Source organism: Halichoerus grypus, chromosome 2, assembly GCF_964656455.1.
Source record: "Halichoerus grypus chromosome 2, mHalGry1.hap1.1, whole genome shotgun sequence".
In the NCBI taxonomy this organism is placed as follows: domain Eukaryota; kingdom Metazoa; phylum Chordata; class Mammalia; order Carnivora; family Phocidae; genus Halichoerus; species Halichoerus grypus.
Genome location: NC_135713.1, coordinates 548,812 through 554,408, shown reverse-complemented (window position 1 = coordinate 554,408; position 5,597 = coordinate 548,812). Strand labels below are relative to the sequence as shown.

The following is a 5,597-nucleotide window of genomic DNA, read 5'->3' as shown; positions in this document are numbered from 1 at the left end:
TTGTTAGTAGCACTGTAAGTATCCACTTAGTGACCTTTCAGTGAAAACCTTTGTCAGGAGAGGTCGACAGCGTCCGTTCGTGATGCTCGCCGTCTCCCCTCTCCTCTGCGTCTGGCCCAGGTCTCCCCCTGCAGTGACATCCGACTTGACTCACCCTGCACAAGTTCTGCTTGTGTGCCTTTTTTAGAAAACAAAATTAAGGGCTGTTACGTCCTGGGGTGGAGTCAGTCCTGGGAGAGAGTGTGGACGTGAGGCAGTGGGCAGCACGACGTGCCCCAGCCCACGAGGCCACTGCCTGCCGGGTGACCAGGGCCCCTCGCGGACATCAGTAAGAGGTCGCCCAACATTGCACAAGCAAGGCCGCGAAGGCAGAGTGCCGGCAGAGGAGCGAGCCCCCTGGGAGGGTGGAGCCCACGGCCAGGCTGCAGGCCTGCCCCCAGCGCCCCAGGTCTCTCTTTCCCACCGTGGCGTGGGGGTGCGCTCTGCCCCACCCAGGGCTCCGAAGGTGAGGTTCTGGGCAGGGTGTGGCCCTGGGTTCTGGTGCTGGGGTGGCCTTGCTGAGCCCCCGTTTCTCCCTGGCCCTCAGCCGGAGTTCACAACCATGCCTCTGTGACAGGGATGTGGCGCATGTTTGCAGGACCTGCGGAGACCGTATGAGCCGCGGAGCCCCAGACCCACCCGAAGGGAGTGGTCTCCAGCTGAGGCCCACAGATGTGCCGGCAGCTGGAGGCGCAGCTCCTCACGAGCCTGTGCTGCAGACGGGCAGATCGGGCGGGGCGGCTTGGAGAGCCTGCTCTGGGCACGGCCCCTGCGGAGCCAGGGGCTGCTACTCAGAAGGCCGCACGCCCGGCGGGAGGGAAGACCAGCGGGCGTCTGAGGACAGCAGGGCCCTCCGACCAGTCTTTTTATTTCAGTGAAGGTCACAGGATCTGAAATTAGCCACTGACTGCTTTAAAGTGTGCAACTGAGTGGCATTTGGTGCATTCACAGTTTTGTGCAACCAACACTTCTGTTGAACTCCGGACTATTTCCATCACCCCGAAAGGAAACCCTGTCCCCATTAGCAGCGCCCCTCAGCCCCTGCTGGAGCTCCTGGTGACCACTCTGCTTTTGGCATCCATGGATCTTCCTGTTCTGAGCATCTTGTTTCAGTGGAGGCCGTTTGTGTTTGGCTCCCTTCCCTCCGCACAGTGTTTGTGTGTCGGTTGGGCCCGGGGAGCCCCGCCCCTTGCCACAGACCCCGTCAGGGCTCAGGCTGCTCCTGGGTATGTCACAGCCATGAAGCGGGTCCTGGGGCTTGGGTTACCTCACCGGGCCCTCTGCTCGAGCAGGCCGGCAGGATCCCGGTCAGAACCCACAGATGCTCTCGGTGGTAGGAGTAACTGAGCAGGTGCCCAAGGTAGGGGGTGTCCCTCAGAACCACGCGAGCCAGGCATTGGCCACAGAGCGCGCAGCAGGACCATGGTGCCTCGGCCACACTGTTGACATGCCAGGGAGAGGGGCTGTCTGGGCCGGCAGTGCTGGACGAGGGGGATTCATCTTCCTGCTCTTTCTGCTGGAAGCTACACTCGGAGCAAGACCAGCGCTGGGGAGAGTTTGCACACATGTCAGTGTGTGCACGTGTGGACTCCTGTGTGCGTTTGTGTTCACGCACGCGCACCTGTGAGCGCGAGCATGCACGTTTATATCCGGGCACGTGTGTGTAATTTTGGTGCACACGTGTGCGTGCACGTTCGTGTCAGTACCTGTGTGTAGGTGTGTGCGTGTGAGGGCCTGCGCCCTGCCTGTCCTGCACTCCGCCTCGTTCCCCGCCTGCCCCGCGGTGTTGACCTTGCGGGGGCGGGGCAGCTCACCTGTGTGCACGGGGGATTGGGGGCGGGCTCAGAGAAGCACCGCCCATGATGAAGTTCGAGACTGACCTCGCTGTCAGGCAGGGTGATAATCGTCCTGGGGGGTGCTCCGCGCTCCATAAAAACTGTCGGCGCGGCTGCTGAGGGAACAAGAGTGGGTTGCGACGTGGGGGCCGATTGCACGTTTGTCCTGTTTGACTTTCTGGGCACACAGTTGTGCGTGGGGAAGGTCCTGGTCGCCCCGGGCAGGGGGCTTATGGCTCTGCATGCTCTGGTTTTATGTCTGTTTCTTAATAGGCACTGATGTTTGTCGCTTCTAAAGTTATTTTCGTGGAGCGGAGGTGTCTCTGAGGGAAGGTCATTTCTCAAAGGCGTGAGTGGCTCAGGTGGTCGTGGCTCTGGGTCTGCCGTCTGCAGGCTCGGGGTGCCCTGGGGTAGTGCCTTGCCGGCCCCACTCCTCGGCGGCCTCCTCCAGGGTCTGCTGAGCTGCGGGGCACAGGGTGTTGAGCTCACAGGCCCCCCCCATGCGGCAGCCTGCGCGGGTGTATCTGGACAAGCATGTTCCGTGCAGGAGGCGGAGACGTTGCTCATCACTTTGAAGGTCTGTAAGACACCTTCCAGCGTCTCGAGCGAGGCATCGCTGCGAACAGGGACCATGGCCTTGTTGCCAACGCTCGCACATGTTGTCCGAGACAAGGTCTTTCGAAGGTGAGCGCGCCCCTGCCTTTGTGTTCAGTCCCCGCCGTCCACAGCCTCTGCTGTACTGGTGGCTGGGTTCTCGGGGCCCTGAGACGTGGTCAGGCAGCCTGGTTGTCTGCCCTGGGTCTCTCTGGTGGCGCGTTGGCCTGGCGGACAGTGGACAGTGGTGGCCGGCGGCCCAGCTGCAGTCTGCGGCTCCTGCCTCCCGGGGACATGGTTCCGGGTGAAGGTCAGCACCGTGTGGTCCTCCCACGAGCAGGTGCTGGTGTGCGGGGTCCACAGGAGGTCCACAGGAGGTCCACAGGAGGTGGCCACTCCCCCCACTGCCGGCTCCCCGGCCTCCAGCCCCCTCACTCCTTGGGGCCCCTTATCTGGGGCCCTGTCTCCTCCTGCCTACCTGTGGTCAGACCAGGCTGCCAGGATCAGCGTCCCCGTCATCCCCATGGGTGCTTTGCTCCTTGAGATCTCCTGGGACATGTTGGGCTGGAGGGACAACAGGCTGGGTGGAGCAGGACTGACCCAGACATGAAGACGGCCTCGGCACCAGCCACATGGCCCAGCTCCCCGCCCAGCAGAGAGGTCCCCAGGCTCCCCAGGAGGGCTCTCTTGGCTGCTCCAAACTGACCCCCGGCCCCTGCCCACTGGTTTCTCTTCATCTTGGGCCTGGCCCAGCTGCCTGGTCGGAGGCAGACCCCCTGGCCACCGCAGGGGCCACACACAGCCCACCTGGCTTGGGTGGCTTCCCCAGGGAGGCGTGTGTCCCCCCACCAAGGAGGGGGTCGGGATCTGAGAAGGCCATGTGGGGGTCCTTGGGCCCACATGGGCACCGGAAATGTCCTGCACTTGACAGTTGAGACCCTGAGGGGAGGGGAGAGGCAGCGAAAGCGGCTGCTGAGCCATCCTCGGGAGAGACCCCTTCCCGGCACACTGTCCACATGCGCTTCACCCCCACCTCTTCTCCTGCCCTGGCCCTTCTGCGGCTCCTGAAGGGCAGACTCGGGACACTGCTGTCCCACCCAACCTGGACAGAGCATGCGAGCCTGGGTCCCTGGAGCAGACTTGGCCAACAGGTCAAGTGTCACGAGGAACCTTGAGATCGATGCCCCAGTCACTGAAGCAGAGGTTGGGGGCCAGGAGCCTTCCGCTGGTTCGCCGAGGGGCTGCCGTGGGAGGGGGTGTAGTAGGAACTCGGGACTGTGTAGATGGACTCCGGCCTGGGGGTGCTGCCCACCAGCCCGGCCTGTCTGGGACCCCTGTGCCTTCTCTGCACCGCCCCCCCCCCAGCAGGCAGTGGGGGCTCAGGGGGGCCAGCCCTGGCTTTATGAGGCACGTCGTTGGGTTCCGTCACTGCCGTGGCAACCAGGGGTCCTCACTTGGTCTGGGTCCAGAGAGAGGCCCATGCCTTTCTGTCCAGCCTGGACCGGTGATCAGGTGGGGCAGACGGAGCAGGCTCTGGCTCCCGGGGAGGTGGGTGCCTTCTGCTTCTGCTGCGACCAGGGAACTCGCAGGCGTAACCTCTGCGCATCCCAAGTGGGACAGAGAGCAAAACGGTGATTCAGAAGCTGTGAGGACCTGTGTCGGGCAACAGGGTTCTGGTCATGTGTGCACAGTTGTGTCCTAGATATGCAGGTGGGGGTGCCCAGGACTCCGGGTTCTCGGGAGCACGGTGGGACAGGCAGGAGGAGGAGGGACCGTCTACAGCCGCGTGGGGCCCGATAGCGGCCGCTGCACGAAGCTCCTGCCAGTCGGCCATGCTTGTGTTGGGGACGCGGAGGTGACAACGGGCTCGCGGCAGCATCGCACACCAGCACACCTTGCACCGAAACGGGGGCTAGAACCCTTAGGGATGACAGAACACAAACGTCAGGGACCAAACTTGGGCTCAAAGGGGCCCCGGGCCCCACCAGGGCTGATTTCCCGAACCCACTGCCTCGTCTGCCCAGTAGGGGATGACGAAGCTCCCGTCCCGCAGACAGTCCAGAGGACCGGTTTCAGCAGTTACAGAAGGAGTAAATGAGGGCCCAGCTCAGACTGGACAGGGGTGTCAGGGAGGTCATCCAGAGAGAGTGACACCAGGACAGGCTCGAGGGGCAAGATGGCTGTTAGCGGGGGTGGGGGGACGCGTTTCCAGGCCAAGGAAATAGCCCAAGAAAGATCGAGAATGAGAAATGAGTCCAGAAACCCTGTGTGCCTGGGATGTGCATCGTGGGGTGCGTGTGGTGTGCATGTTGTGCAGTGTACATGTTTGTGTGCATGGTGTGTTACATGTGTGTGGTGTGTTACATGTGTGTGGTGTGTTGCGTGTGTGGTGTGTTACATGTGCATGGTGTGTTACATGCGTGTGGTCTATTACGTGTGTGGTGTGTTGCGTGTGTGGTGTGTTACATGTGCATGGTGTGTTACATGTGTGGTGTGTTACATGTGTGTGGTGTGTTGCGTGTGTGGGGTGTGTGTGGTGTACATGTTTGTGTGCGTGGTGTGTTACATGTGTGGTGTGTTACATGTGCGTGGTGTGTTACATGCGTGTGGTCTATTACATGTGTGTGGTGTGTTGCGTGTGGGGTGTGTCTGGTGTGCATGTTGTGTGGTGTACATGTTTGTGTGTGTGGTGTGTTACATGTGTGTGGTGTGTTACACGTGTGTTGTGTGTGGGGTGTGTGGTGTACATGTTTGCGTGGTGTGTTACATGTGTGTGGTGTGATACATGTGTGTTACATGTGTGGGGTGTGTTGCGTGTGGGGTGTGTGTGCCTGTGTGGGGTGTGTGCGTGTGGGGTGTGCGTGTCTGGGGAAGGTGGTGTCTCCACGGTGTCTCGTCCACACACAGAGCCCGCATTAACTGTGCCCATTTCGCCCCAGAAGGAGACAGGAAGCGCCATGTTTGTTGGGAGCCTAGTGTTTGGGTGTGGGTTTTGAACCGATGGGAGCCCCCAAGAGCTAAGGATCGAGCCAGAAGATACGCGCTTGCCCTTCGGCCGTACTTCAGACCAGGTGAGGGAACACGTGGTTTTGGTGAATGGAGGTGTGGGAGCCAAGCGCCTGCCGTGGG

The 5,597-nt window shown here is 61.6% G+C and overlaps 1 protein-coding gene across 1 annotated transcript in view; it reads left to right on the top strand.

Annotated features, from left to right (window-relative positions):
* The first annotated feature begins 5,318 nt into the window (after positions 1 to 5,318).
* The window catches only part of LOC118526916 (uncharacterized), a 43,724-nt gene continuing 43,445 nt past the window's right edge, over positions 5,319 to 5,597 (top strand). Inside the window, exon 1 of the mRNA XM_078066531.1 lies at positions 5,319 to 5,539. The gene's annotated coding sequence lies outside the window, so the exon portion shown is untranslated. The remainder of the gene's footprint in view (positions 5,540 to 5,597) is intronic.